This window comes from Ranitomeya imitator, chromosome 3, assembly GCF_032444005.1.
Source record: "Ranitomeya imitator isolate aRanImi1 chromosome 3, aRanImi1.pri, whole genome shotgun sequence".
Lineage (NCBI taxonomy): Eukaryota > Metazoa > Chordata > Amphibia > Anura > Dendrobatidae > Ranitomeya > Ranitomeya imitator.
Window position 1 is genome coordinate 766,564,175 of NC_091284.1, and position 16,432 is coordinate 766,580,606.

Consider the following 16,432-nt stretch of genomic DNA (forward strand, 5'->3'; position numbering starts at 1 on the left):
AGCTCTCCCATCCACCCAAACAGTGGTTTACCCCCACATATGGGGTATCCGCGTACTCAGGACAAATTGTACAACAACTTTTGGGGTCCAATTTCTTCTCTTACCCTTGGGAAAATAAAAAATTGGGGGCAAAAAGATAATTTTTGTGAAAAAATATGATTTTTTATTTTTACGGTTCTACATTATAAACTTCTGTGAAGCACTTGGTGGGTCAAAGTGCTCACCACACCTCTAGATAAGTTCCTTAGGGGGTCTACTTTCCAAAATGGTGTCACTTGTGGGGGGTTTCAATGTTTAGGCACATCAGTGGCTCTTCAAACGCAACATGACGTCCCATCTCAATTCCTGTCAATTTTGCATTGAAAAGTCAAACGGCGCTCCTTCCCTTCCGAGCTCTCCCATCCGCCCAAACAGTGGTTTACCCCCACATATGGGCTATCAGCGTACTCAGGACAAATTGTACAACAACTTTTGGGGTCCAATTTCTTCTCTTACCCTTGGGAAAATAAAAAATTGGGGGCGAAAAGATAATTTTTGTGAAAAATTATGATTTTTTATTTTTACGGTTCTACATTATAAACTTCTGTGAAGCACTTGTTGGGTCAAAGTGCTCACCACACCTCTAGATAAGTTCCTTAGGGGGTCTACTTTCCAAAATGGTGTCACTTGTGGGGGGTTTCAATGTTTAGCCACATCAGGGGCTCTCCAAACGAAACATGGCGTCCCATCTCAATTCCAGTCAATTTTGCATTGAAAAGTCAAATGGCGCTCCTTCGCTTCCGAGCTCTGCCATGCGCCCAAACAGTGGTTTACCCCCACATGTGGGGTATTGGCATACTCAGGACAAATTGTACAACAATGTTTGGGGTCCATTTTCTCCTGTTACCCTTGGTAAAATAAAACAAATTGGAGCTGAATTACATTTTTTGTGAAAAAAAGTTAAATGTTCATTTTTATTTAAACATTCAAAAAATTCCTGTGAAGCACCAGAAGGGTTAATAAACTTCTTGAATATGGTTTTGAGCACCTTGAGGGGTGTAGTTTTTAGAATGGTGTCACACTTGGGTATTTTCTATCATATAGACCCCTCAAAATGACTTCAAATGAGATGTGGTCCCTAAAATAAAATGGTGTTGTAGAAATGAGAAATTGCTGGTCAACTTTTAACCCTTATAACTCCCTAACAAAAAAAAATTTTGGTTCCAAAATTGTGCTGATGTAAAGTAGACATGTGGGAAATGTTACTTATTAAGTATTTTGTGTGACATATCTCTGTGATTTAATTGCATAAAAATTCAAAGTTGGAAAATTGCGAAATTTTCATAATTTTCGCCAAATTTCCGTTTTTTTCACAAATAAACGCAGGTACTATCAAATAATTTTTACCATTGTCATGAAGTACAATATGTCACGAGAAAACAATGTCAGAATCACCAGGATCCATTGAAGCGTTCCAGAGTTATAACCTCATAAAGGGACAGTGGTCAGAATTGTAAAAATTGGCCCGGTCATTAACGTGCAAACCACCCTTGGGGGTAAAGGGGTTAAAGACCTTGCCGTTTTTTGCAATTCTGACCAGTGTCCCTTTATGAGGTAATAACTCAGGAACGCTTCAACGGATCCTAGCGGTTCTGAGATTGTTTTTTCGTGACATATTGGGCTTCATGTTAGTGGTAAATTTAGGTCAATAAATTCTGCGTTTATTTGTGATAAAAACGGAAATTTGGCGAAAATTTTGAAAATTTAGCAATTTTCACATTTTTAATTTTTATTCTGTTAAACCAGAGAGATATGTGACACAAAATAGTTAATAAATAACATTTCCCACATGTTTACTTTACATCAGCACAATTTTGGAAACAAATTTTTTTTTTGTTAGGAAGTTATAAGGGTTAAAATTTGACCAGCGATTTGTCATTTTTACAACGAAATTTACAAAACCATTTTTTTTAGGGACCACCTCACATTTGAAGTCAGTTTGAGGGGTCTATATGGCTGAAAATACCCAAAAGTGACACCATTCTAAAAACTGCACCCCTCAAGGTACTCAAAACCACATTCAAGAAGTTTATTAACCCTTCAGGTGCTTCACAGCAGCAGAAGCAACATGGAAGGAAAAAATGAACATTTAACTTTTTAGTCACAAAAATGATCTTTTAGCAACAATTTTTTTATTTTCCCAATGGTAAAAGGAGAAACTGAACCACGAAAGTTGTTGTCCAATTTGTCCTGAGTACGCTGATACCTCATATGTGGGGGTAAACCACTGTTTGGGCGCACGGCAGGGCTTGGAAGGGAAGGAGCGCCATTTGACTTTTTGAATCAAAAATTGGCTCCACTCTTTAGCGGACACCATGTCACGTTTGGAGAGCCCCCGTGTGCCTAAAAATTGGAGCTCCCCCACAAGTGACCCCATTTTGGAAACTAGACGCCCCAAGGAACTTATCTAGATGCATAGTGAGCACTTTGAACCCCCAGGTGCTTCACAAATTGATCCGTAAAAATGAAAAAGTACTTTTTTTTCACAAAAAAATTCTTTTAGCCTCAATTTTTTCATTTTCACATGGGCAACAGGATAAAATGGATCCTAAAATGTGTTGGGCAATTTCTCCTGAGTACACCGATACCTCACATGTGGGGGTAAACCACTGTTTGGGCACATGGTAAGGCTCGGAATGGAAGGCGCGCCATTTGACTTTTTGAATGGAAAATTAGCTCCAATTGTTAGCGGACACCATGTCGCGTTTGGAGAGCCCCTGTGTGCCTATGCATTGGAGCTCCCCCACAAGTGACCCCATTTTGGAAACTAGACCCCCCAAGGAACTTATCTAGATGCATATTGAGCACTTTAAACCCCCAGGTGCTTCACAGAAGTTTATAACGCAGAGCCATGAAAATAATCTTTCCTCAAAAATGATTTTTTGGCCTGGAATTTCCTATTTTGCCAAGGATAATAGGAGAAATTGGACCCCAAATATTGTTGTCCAGTTTGTCCTGAGTACGCTGATACCCCATATGTGGGGGTAAACCACTGTTTGGGCGCACGGCAGGGCTCGGAAGGGATGGCACACCATTTGGCTTTTTAAATGGAAAATTAGCTCCAATCATTAGCGGACACCATGTCACGTTTGGAGTGCCCCTGTGTGCCTAAACATTGGAGATCCCCCAGAAATGACCCCATTTTGGAAACTAGACCCCCAAAGGAACTAATCTAGATGTGTGGTGAGGACTTTGAACCCCCAAGTGCTTCACAGAAGTTTATAACGCAGAGCCATGAAAAAAAAAAAAATTATTTTCTCAAAAATGATCTTTTAGCCTGCAATTTTTTATTTTCCAAAGGGTAACAGGAGAAATTTGACCCCAAAAGTTGTTGTCCAGTTTCTCCTGAGTACGCTGATACCCCATATGTGGGGGTAAACCACTGTTTGGGCACATGCCGAGGCTCGGAAGTGAAGTAGTGACGTTTTGAAATGCAGACTTTGATGGAATGCTCTGTGGGCGTCACGTTGCGTTTGCAGAGCCCCTGATGTGGCTTAACAGTAGAAACCCCCCACAAAGTGACCCCATTTTGGAAACTAGACCCCGAAAGGAACTTATCTAGATGTGTGGTGAGCACTTTGAACCCCCAAGTGCTTCACAGAAGTTTATAATGCAGAGCCGTGAAAATAATAAATACGTTTTCTTTCCTCAAAAATAATTATTTAGCCCAGAATTTTTTAATTTTCCCAAGGGTAACAGGAGAAATTTGACCCCAATATTTGTTGTCCAGTTTCTCCTGAGTACGGTGATACCCCATATGTGGGGGTAAACTACTGTTTGGGCACATGCCGGGGCTCGGAATTGAAGTAGTGACGTTTTGAAATGCAGACTTTGATGGAATGGTCTGCGGGCGTCACATTGCGTTTGCAGAGCCCCTGGTGTGCCTAAACAGTAGAAACCCCCCACAAGTGACCCCATTTTAGAAACTAGACCCCCCAAGGAACTTATCTATATATGTGGTGAGCACTTTGAACCCGCAAGTGCTTCACAGACGTTTACAACGCAGAGCCGTGAAAATAAATCATTTTTCTTTCCACAAAAATGATGTTTTAGCAAGCATTTCTTTATTTTCACAAGGGTAACAGGAGAAACTGGACCCCAGTAATTGTTGCGCAGTTTATCCTGAGTATGCTGGTACCCCATATGTGGGGGTAAACCACTGTTTGGGCACACATCGGGGCTCGGAATTGAGGGAGCACCATTTGACTTTTTGAATACGAGATTGGCTGGAATCAATGGGGGCGCCATGTTGCGTTTGGAGACCCTGATGTGCCTAAACAGTGGAAACCCCTCAATTCTAACTCCAACACTAACCCCCCTAACCCTAATCCCAACTGTAGCCATAACCCTAATCACAACCCTAACCCCAACACACCCCTAACCCTAATCCCAACTGTAGCCATAACCCTAATCACACCCCTAACCACAACCCTAATTCCAACCCTAACCCTAAGGCTATGTGCCCACGTTGCAGATTCGTGTGAGATTTTTCAGCATCATTTTTGAAAAATCCGCGGGTAAAAGGCACTGCGTTTTACCTGCGGATTTTCCGCAGATTTCCAGTGTTTTTTGTGCGGATTTCACCTGCGGATTCCTATTGAGGAACAGGTGTAAAACGCTGCGGAATCCGCACAAAGAATTGACATGCTGCGGAAAATACAACGCAGCGTTTCCGCGCGGTATTTTCCGCACCATGGGCACAGCGGATTTGGTTTTTCATATGTTTACATGGTACTGTAAACCTGATGGAACACTGCTGCGAATCCGCAGCCAAATCCGCACCGTGTGCACATGGCCTAATTCTAAAGGTATGTGCACACGCTGCGGAAAACGCTGCGGATCCGCAGCAGTTTCCCATGAGTTTACAGTTCAATGTAAACCTATGGGAAACAAAAATCGCTGTACATATCAAATCCGCAGCGGAAAAATCCGCAGAGGACCAGAATACGTGTGCACATACCGAAACCCTAACCCTACCCCTAACCCTACCCCTAACCCTACCCCTAACCCTATTCTAACATTAGTGGAAAAAAAAAATTCTTTATTTTTTTATTGTCCCTACCTATGGGGGTGACAAAGGGGGGGGGGTCATTTATTATTTTTTTTATTTTGATCACTGAGATATAATTTATCTCAGTGATCAAAATGCACTTTGGAACGAATCTGCCGGCCGGCAGATTCGGCGGGCGCACTGCGCATGCACCCGCCATTTTGGAAGATGGCGGCGCCCAGGGAGAAGACGGACGAACCCCGGCAGGATCGGTAAGTATGATGGGGAGGGGGGGGAGCACGAGGGGGGGATCGGAGCATGGGGGAGGAATCGGAGCGCGGCAGGCGTGGAACGGAGCACGGGGGGCGTGTAACGGAGCACGGGGGGCTGGAACGGAGCACGGGGGGTGGATCGGAGTGCAGGGGGGGTGATTGGAGCACGGGGGGGTGATTGGAGCACGGGGGGAGCGGACAAGAGCACGGGGGGGAGCGGAGCACTGGACGGAGGGGAGCCGGAGCAGTGTACCGGCCAGATCGGGGGGCTGGAGGGCGATCGGTGGGGTGGGGTGGGGGCACATTAGTATTTACAGCCATGGCCGATGATATTTCAGCATCGACCATGGCTGGATTGTAATATTTCACCCGTTATAATAGGTGAAATATTACAAATCGCTCTGATTGGCAGTTTCACTTTCAACAGCCAATCAGAGCGATCGTAGCCACGAGGGGGTGAAGCCACCCCCCCCTGGGCTAAACTACCACTCCCCCTGTCCCTGCAGATTGGGTGAAATGGGAGTTAACCCTTTCACCCGATCTGCAGGGACGCGATCTTTCCATGACGCCACATAGGCGTCATGGGTCGGATTGGCACCGACTTTCATGACGCCTACGTGGCGTCATGGGTCGGGAAGGGGTTAAAAATCATGGTTATTCCACAAAATATTGATTTCTGACCCTTCCTGAGTTAAAACATTGTTTCTAAATGATTATGAACTTGTTTTTTTTGCATTATTTGAGGTTTGCAAGCAATGCATTTTTTGTTATTTTGACCATTTTTCATTTTCAGAAAATAAATACAAAATGTATTGCTTGGTACTTCGGTGACATGATGTCAGTAGTTTATAGAATAAAAGAACATTTTACATTTTACTCAGAAATATACATATAAAGAGAAAAATCAGACAAACTGAATATTTTGCAGTAGTCTCTTAATTTTTGCCAGAGCTGTATATATATAGTCATGGCCAAATGTGTTGGCACCCTTGAAATTTTACCAAAAAATGGAGTATTTCTCCCCAAAAATTATTGCCATTACACTTTATTTCCTTTGTGGATATTGGAAAACGCAAAAAATTTGAGAAAATAGGCAAATCGGTCATTTTGCACAAATCATTCAAAAATGGGTTGAACAAAATTGTTAGCACCTTTCTAAAATTGTGGGTAAACAACTTTGATTCAATCTTGTGATGCTAGTTCATATTCACCTGTGGCAAGTAACAGATGTGGGCAACATGATAATCCACAGCTGAAGCCAGATAAAAAGAGAAGTTGACTCAACCTTTGCTTTGTGTGTCTCTGTGTGCCACACTAAGCATGGAGAACAGAAATAGGAAAAGAGAACTGTCTTGAAAACCAAAATTGTTGAAAAATATCAACAATCTCAAAGTACAAGTTCATCTCCAGAGGTTACACACTTGCGTCGATTTCATTGAACTTGGACCGCTTTAATCAGGTTGTTGGGGCTAAGTGGTTTTCCAAACTCGACCTTAGGGGGGCATATAACCTTATCCGTATAAAGGAGGGGGATGAGTGAAAGACTGCTTATAATACACCAGAGGGACACTATGAAATCTATGTTATGACATTTGAGTTGACTAAGGCTCCCACCGTTTTTGAGCACTCTGTAAATTACATTTTTTGTCACCTGGCAGGTAGATTTCTGGTAGTCTATCTCGATGACATTGATTTATTCGCCTGACCTCGAGTCACATCAGGTACATGTCTGGCAGGTGTTACAAATACTCAGGGACATTAAATTATTTGTCAAACCTGAGAAATGTATGTTTGTGGATCAGGAGATCCTTTTTCTGGGATATTTCTTATTGCCCACCAGTTTTCACATGGATCTGGCGAAAGCGCAGGCAGTACTGGATTGAGATCGTCCTGAAGACTTAAAAGCTTTACAAAGGTTTTTAGGGTTCACCAATTATTACCGTAAGTTCATCAAGAACTTTTCGATAGTGACCAAACCACTGACTGATATGACCAGGAAAGGGACAGATTTTTCTGTTTAAATCAGCTATCATGTGCCAGGAAAAATGCGGGCTTACAAATGCAGGGACACGACACATGATATAAACGTACATCATATGTTGTGAAGGGGTTAAAATAAATTTCCATGCTACATTTCTATATGAAAAAATAAAATTCCATCTAAAAATTTTTGTATGCAAAAATCACTTTTTAGCAGGTATATCATAATCATTACAATAAAATGTAATGTCCTTTTTATAAACTTACAATAAAATGTAATGCCTGTAATAAAATGTGTTGCAGATAATACGGGACCATTATAGTGTTCCAAACATCTTTTCTCTGACCCTCTCCTCCTTTTGTAGTGACTATTTCACATGTCACAGAACATACACTCAGCCTTCTTTCAAAGAAGTCTGTGCAGAATCAACTATAAAAACCTAAAGCTTTATTCTCATCAAACGTGCCATATTTTGTTTGCTTAAAGGGGTTGTCCAGAACTACAATATTGACTATCTCTCATTAATATCAGATTAGTAAGAGTCTGACATCTGAAATCTTTAAATGAGAAGGTGTGTCCAAACTTTAGGTCTGTACTATATATATATACAGTGGGGCAAAAAAGTATTTAGTCAGTCAGCAATAGTGCAAGTTCCACCACTTAAAAAGATGAGAGGCGTCTGTAATTTACATCATAGGTAGACCTCAACTATGGGAGACAAACTGAGAAAAAAAATCCAGAAAATCACATTGTCTGTTTTTTTAACATTTTATTTGCATATTATGGTGGAAAATAAGTATTTGGTCAGAAACAAAATTTCATCTCAATACTTTGTAATATATCCTTTGTTGGCAATGACAGAGGTCAAACGTTTTCTGTAAGTCTTCACAAGGTTGCCACACACTGTTGTTGGTATGTTTTTCCCATTCCTCCATGCAGATCTCCTCTAGAGCAGTGATGTTTTTGGCTTTTCGCTTGGCAACACGGACTTTCAACTCCCTCCAAAGGTTTTCTATAGGGTTGAGATCTGGAGACTGGCTAGGCCACTCCAGGACCTTGAAATGCTTCTTACGAAGCCACTCCTTCGTTGCCCTGGCGGTGTGCTTTGGATCATTGTCATGTTGAAAGACCCAGCCACGTTTCATCTTCAATGCCCTTGCTGATGGAAGGAGGTTTGCACTCAAAATCTCACGATACATGGCCCCATTCATTCTTTCATGTACCCGGATCAGTCGTCCTGGCCCCTTTGCAGAGAAACAGCCCCAAAGCATGATGTTTCCACCACCATGCTTTACAGTAGGTATGGTGTTTGATGGATGCAACTCAGTATTCTTTTTCCTCCAAACACGACAAGTTGTGTTTCTACCAAACAGTTCCAGTTTGGTTTCATCAGACCATAGGAAATTCTCCCAAAACTCCTCTGGATCATCCAAATGCTCTCTAGCAAACTTCAGACGGGCCCGGACATGTACTGGCTTAAGCAGTGGGACACGTCTGGCACTGCAGGATCTGAGTCCATGGTGGCGTAGTGTGCTACTTATGGTAGGCCTTGTTACATTGGTCCCAGCTCTCTGCAGTTCATTCACTAGGTCCCTCCGCGTGGTTCTGGGATTTTTGCTCACCGTTCTTGTGATCATTCTGACCCCACGGGGTGGGATTTTGCGTGGAGCCCCAGATCGAGGGAGATTATCAGTGGTCTTGTATGTCTTCCATTTTGTAATTATTGCTCCCACTGTTGATTTCTTCACTCCAAGCTGGTTGGCTATTGCAGATTCAGTCTTCCCAGCCTGGTGCAGGGCTACAATTTTGTTTCTCGTGTCCTTTGACAGCTCTTTGGTCTTCACCATAGTGGAGTTTGGAGTCAGACTGTTTGAGGGTGTGCACAGGTGTCTTTTTATACTGATAACAAGTTTAAACAGGTGCCATTACTACAGGTAATGAGTGGAGGAAAGAGGAGACTCTTAAAGAAGAAGTTACAGGTCTGTGAGAGCCAGAAATCTTGATTGTTTGTTTCTGACCAAATACTTATTTTCCACCATAATATGCAAATAAAATGTTAAAATAACAGACAATGTGATTTTCTGGATTTTTTTTTCTCAGTTTGTCTCCCATAGTTGAGGTCTACCTATGATGTAAATTACAGACGCCTCTCATCTTTTTAAGTGGTGGAACTTGCACTATTGCTGACTGACTAAATACTTTTTTGCCCCACTGTATATATATATATATATATATATATATATATATATATATATTTATGTTACTACAGAAAAGACCAGGCTATGATGTACGAGCTGTGTCTTTATCACCATTAAAATGTTCCTCAATTTGAAGGCCTTGCCTATAGCTTCATTGTTAATTTGCCCATAGCTATTCTATTGACTTCCGGTGTCATCACTGTGTAAGAAGTGGCGGAGTACCTCATTGCTTCTCTCTCTCTCGCTCCCATGTGCTGGGCCCGTACATCTTATGTGGTACCCGGACGGTGTACCCGTTTAGTAATGTCTGTATTTCTTATGCCTTGTGAATTCATGTATTGCCCTTTTATTCCTATGTTCTGAGCTGTGTTAGTAATGTTTGATCATTTTCATTATGGTATTTGCCTGTATGTTAGAGACAGGGACAGCAGGGGTTAACTCAGGAGGTTGAGTTAACAGCCCCAAAAAGGAGCAGGAAGTTCCTGCTCATCAGTTGGAGCCGAGGCAGGCTTGCCTACAGCATGACGTTCTCCCCTGTGGGGAGCTGGCCAAACCCCAGGAGGGGAAAAGACTGCTGCCCCGGACTGTTTGGCAGCGAAATAGGCACCAGGACTACGGAGGTGCCCCGCCGAAGGGACTTAAAGCATCCAGATTCCGGCATATGGACTAACTCCTCTTTCGGCCACCGTAGCTGCTGTGGGTACCGTGCCGTGGACGTCATTAGGGAGAGAGCAGGAAGGTTGATTGATTTGCTGCAATTACAATTTTCTTCCTTCGTCTACTTATAACTACCTCCTCTACGCATTCAATAAAAAGTTATCCCTGTTGGATTTTAACTGAGTCCCTGGATCCTGCTTGCCTGTGCTGCAGCGACTGCGGAGAAGAGATAATTCATCTGGGTTATCTCTGTCCTGTCCATTTCATGTGCAAGGGTCGGGGTGCTCGCTGACTGTTTTCTCAGTGGACTCTGTTCGTGGACTGTAGCTTTAAGTGACTCGGCTGGGAATACCACCCCATGCCACCTTGTTACAGCTGCATCTTGAGAGATCAATGATCTGGGTAGGTTGAAGTCCTTTGCAATTTCCAGTTCGTCGCAGTCCATCTCAATTGAGTCCTGGTCGTACCTAACAGTAGTCAATATCTTTGTCTTCTTTGTATAGTAGCAGTCCCATATACAAACTTTCCATCTTGACACTGCATAATAAGTCCTTCATTCCATCTACTCTTCGTGCTGTCAATGTTGTATCATCTGTATATTTAAGATTGTTGATTCATCCAGCAATTTTCATTCCTTCTTTTCCGGCAAGTTCAGCCTTCCTGAAAATAGCTTCTGCATATAAATTGAAGAGAAATGGTGACAGGATGCAGCCTTGTCTGACACCTCACTCTACTTTGAGCCATGCTGTGTCGCTGTGTTCCTTTTGGACTGCTGCTTTTTTGTCGATGTAATTGTTCCTAATGGGGCCAATCAGATGGTTCGGCACATCCATATCGTTTTTGGTATTCCCAAGTTTCTAATGAACAACAGTCAAAGGCTTTGCTGTAGTTAATCAAACAAAAAGTCTTGGTGTATTCTTTGTCCTTTTCCATTATCCATCTAATTTTAGCAATTACATCTTTTATTCCTCTGACTTTTCAGAATGATGCTTGTTTCTGTAGCAGCTATTTTTCAACGTAAGGCTGTCTTTGTAGGATCTTCAGTAGTATTTTGCTGGCATGAGGTATGAGGGCAATAGTCAAATACTTTTCTCAGTTGGTAGCATCTTCATTTTTCCAAAAAACTGCAGGTATGTTGGTCAAATCGATGTTGGAACGGCCTGTTTGCGCTGATCAACTGTAATCTTTGTTGTCAATAGTTCATAATTAGTTCCACAGTCAGCTCCTGGCCTTGTTTTCACGGTAAGGATTAACGACCCCCATCTTTGGTGAACATATATGTAGTTATAATCAACCACCTATTGATCCCTATAATATCATTGTGTTATGCAACCGAATTTTTAATCCAAAAACAAGTCCCAAATTGCCATACTACGCAATCGGACTAAATACACAATGTCCTGTGATATTAAATTCAAAAATATTTACTAATAATTCACATAGTAGAATTAACAACGGTACATTTTACCAAAGAGAATAACCTCCAAATGAGATGGAGCGGATTTATACACATAACATCAGAAAAAAACCTATGTAAAAAATCAATACCCAAAATGCCCATACATGTACAACTGCAGTATGAAGGAGGAACCTACATCAGGCTAAAAAAGACAGCGAATCCAAAATGGAAGCTCAGTGAACGCAGGCGATATAATAAAGGGGCTGAATTAATTAGTTATTACTACCAGCTGGCATGTATGTAATAGCATTCAATACCTCCTAAAAACCACCTTTAGCATAACACTTGTAGGTCACACAGTTGAAAGCATGGGCAAGCTGAAGGTGACTTACATAAGGTATGATGTTCGTGTCTCCGTTCCTTTACCCCGACGCGTGTTTCGTAACACTTCCTCAGGGGGCGTGTCGGGGAAGAGGGACCCCGGACATTTAAAGGCTACCTCCTCGAGCATCCAGGTGTCCGCCCATCTCTACTCAACAGCTGAGCTCTGCTTGCAGCAGAGAAAACTGTGACTCTATAATAACTGCTGGACTCAGTAAAACAAGTGACACACCGTTGAAATCAGGGTCTCTGTCCCTATCTCATCCTTCTATCAGATTGCATAGCAAAAACCTGCTGGCAGATTCCCTTTAAATGTATTATTAAAGCAATCGTACAATTGCACATTCAAGTAATAAGTTAAAAATGATCGCTACTCATCTTTAACCCCTTTACCACCCAAGGTGGTTTGTATGTTAATGACCAGGCCAATTTTTACAATTCTGACCAGTGTCATTTTATTAAGTAATAACTCGAACGCTTCAACAGATCCCACAGATTCTGAGATTATTTTTTCATGACATATTGTACTTCACGATAGTGGTAACATTTCTTTGATTTGACTTGCGTTTATTTGTGAAAAAAACGGAAATTTATCAAAAGCTTGGAAAATGTAGCAATTTTCAAACTTTGAATTCTTATGCCCTTTAATCTGTGAGATGTGTCACATTAAATAGTCAATAAATAACATTTCCTACATGTCTACTTTACATCAGCTACATTTTTTAAACTTTTTTTTTGTTAGAAAGTTATAAGGGTTAAAAGTTGACCAGCGATTTTTCATTTTTCCAACAAAATTTACAAAACCATTTTTTTAGGGCCCACATTACATTTGTGCAATTTCTCCTGAGCATACTGATACCCAATATGTGGGGTAAAACCACTGTTTTGTTGCACGGCAGAGCTTGGAAGGGAAGGAGCACCATTTGCCTTTTTGAGTGCAAAATTTACTGGAACAATTAGCAAATACAATGTTGTGTTTGGAGAGCCCCTGATGTACCTAAACAGAGGAAACCCCCCAAAAGTGACCCCATTTTGGAAACTAGACCCCTCAATGAATGTATTTATATGTGTGATGAGCACCTTGAACCCCCCCAGATGCTTCACATAAGTTTATAAAGTCGAGTCGTGAAAATAAAAAAATCACATTTTCCCAACAAAAAATGTTTTTTTATCCCCATATTTTGCATTTTATTAAGGGTAACCAGAGAAAGTGCACCATACAATTTGTTGTGAAATATCTCCTGAGTATGGTGATACCTTACATGTGGGAGAAAACTACTGTTTGTGCGCAGGGCTGGGTAGAGAAGGAGTGCAATTTGACTTTTTAAATGTAAAATTTGCTTGAATCATTAGCGGCCTGTTATGACCTGGTGGTCAGGACAATAATGGACCTGGTGGTTAAGAGCACACGGAATGACCTGATAGTTACTGATAAATAAGGACGAGCTCTGGGACGTGGGAACTCTGCTGACCGCAATCCCTAATCCTATCACGCACACTAGAAATAGCCGTGGATTGCTCCTAACGCTCCCTATGCAACTCGACACAGCCTAAGGAACTAGCTAGCCCTGAAGATAGAAAAATAAAGCCTACCTTGCCTCAGAGAAATTCCCCAAAGGAAAAGGCAGCCCCCCACATATAATGACTGTGAGTAAAGATGAAAATACAAACACAGAGATGAAATAGATTTAGCAAAGTGAGGCCCGACTTACTGAACAGACCGAGGATAGGAAAGGTTGCTTTACGGTCAGCACAAAACCCTACAAAAAGACCACGCAGAGGGCGCAAAAAGACCCTCCGCACCAACTCACGGTGCGGAGGCGCTCCCTCTGCGTCCCAGAGCTTCCAGCAAGCAAGAACAATAATAAAAATAGCAAGCTGGACAGAAAAATAGCAAACCAAAGAAAATACAAGCAGGAACTTAGCTTCTGCTGGGATGACAGGTCACAAGAACGATCCAGGAGAGAACTAGACCAATACTGGAACATTGACAGGTGGCATGGAGCAAAGATCTAAGTGGAGTTAAATAGAGCAGCCAGCTAACGAATTAACCTAGTCACCTGTGGAAGGAAACTCAGAAACACCCACCAGAGGAAGTCCATGGACAGAACCAGCCGAAGTACCATTCATGACCACAGGAGGGAGCCCGACAACAGAATTCACAACAGTACCCCCCCCTTGAGGAGGGGTCACCGAACCCTCACCAGAGCCCCCAGGCCGACCAGGATGAGCCAAATGAAAGGCACGAACCAGATCGGCAACATGAACATCAGAGGCAAAAACCCAGGAATTATCTTCCTGACCATAACCCTTCCACTTGACCAGGTACTGGAGTTTCCGTCTCGAAATACGAGAATCCAAAATCTTCTCCACCACATACTCCAACTCCCCCTCAACCAACACCGGGGCAGGAGGATCAACGGATGGAACCACAGGCGCCACGTATCTCTGCAATAACGACCTATGGAACACATTATGGATAGCAAAAGAAGCAGGAAGGGCCAAACGAAATGACACAGGATTGATAACCTCAGAAATCTTATACGGACCAATGAAACGAGGCTTAAACTTAGGAGAGGAAACCTTCATAGGAACATAACGAGACGACAACCAAACCAAATCCCCAACACGAAGTCGGGGACCCACACAGCGCCTGCGGTTAGCGAAACGTTGAGCCTTCTCCTGGGACAATGTCAAATTGTCCACCACGTGAGTCCAAATCTGCTGCAACCTATCCACCACAGTATCTACACCAGGACAGTCTGAAGACTCAACCTGCCCTGAAGAGAAACGAGGATGGAAACCAGAATTGCAGAAAAACGGCAAAACCAAAGTAGCCGAGCTGGCCCGATTATTAAGGGCGAACTCAGCCAACGGCAAAAAGGACACCCAATCATCCTGATCAGCAGAAACAAAGCATCTCAGATATGTTTCCAAAGTTTGATTAGTTCGTTTGGTTTGGCCATTTGTCTGAGGATGGAAAGCCGAGGAAAAAGACAAATCAATGCCCATCCTAGCACAAAAGGATCGCCAAAACCTCGAAACAAACTGGGAACCTCTGTCAGAAACGATGTTCTCCGGGATACCATGTAAACGAACCACATGCTGGAAAAATAATGGCACCAAATCAGAGGAGGAAGGCAATTTAGACAAAGGTACCAAATGGACCATTTTAGAAAAGCGATCACAAACCACCCAAATGACCGACATCTTTTGAGAGACGGGGAGATCCGAAATAAAATCCATAGAAATATGCGTCCAGGGCCTCTTCGGGACCGACAAGGGCAAAAGCAACCCACTGGCACGAGAACAGCAGGGCTTAGCCCGAGCACAAGTCCCACAGGACTGCACAAAAGAACGCACATCCCGTGACAAAGACAGCCACCAAAAGGATCTAGCCACCAAATCTCTGGTACCAAAGATTCTAGGATGCCCAGCCAACACTGAACAATGAATCTCAGAGATAACTCTACTAGTCCATCTATCAGGGACAAACAGTTTCTCCGCTGGGCAACGGTCAGGTCTATCAGCCTGAAATTTTTGCAGCACCCGCCGCAAATCTGGGGAGATGGCATACAAAATTACCCTCTCTTTGAGAATACCCGCCGGTTCAGGAACACCCGGAGAGTCAGGCACAAAACTCCTTGACAGGGCATCAGCCTTCACATTCTTATAGCCCGGAAGGTACGAAACCACAAAATCAAAACGGGAGAAAAATAACGACCATCGAGCCTGTCTCGGATTCAAAAGTTTGGCAGACTCAAGATAAGTCAAATTCTTGTGATCTGTCAAGACCACCACGCGATGCTTGGCTTTTTCAAGCCAATGACGCCACTCCTCAAATGCCCACTTCATGGCCAACAACTCTTGATTACCAACATCATAATTACGCTCAGCAGGCGAAAACTTTCTAGAAAAGAAAGCACATGGCTTCATCACCAAGCCATCAGAACTTCTTTGCGACAAAACAGCCCCTGCTCCAATCTCAGAAGCATCAACCTCAACCTGAAATGGGAGCGAAACATCTGGCTGGCACAACACAGGGGCAGAAGAAAAACGACGCTTCAACTCCTGAAAAGCCTCTACAGCTGCAGAAGACCAATTGACCACATCAGCACCCTTCTTGGTCAAATCAGTCAACGGTTTAGCAACACTAGAAAAATTAGCGATGAAGCGCCGATAAAAATTAGCAAAGCCCAGGAACTTTTGCAGGCTCTTCACAGATGTCGGCTGAGTCCAATCGTAAATGGCCTGGACTTTAACAGGGTCCATCTCGATAGTAGAAAGGGAAAAAATGAACCCCAAAAATGAAACCTTCTGAACTCCAAAGAGACACTTTGACCCCTTCACAAACAAGGAATTCGCACAAAGGACCTGGAACACCATTCTGACCTGCTTCACGTGAGACTCCCAATCATCCGAGAAGACCAAAATATCATCCAAATATACAATCAGGAATTTATCCAGGTACTCTCGGAAGATGTCATGCATAAAGGACTGAAATACTGATGGAGC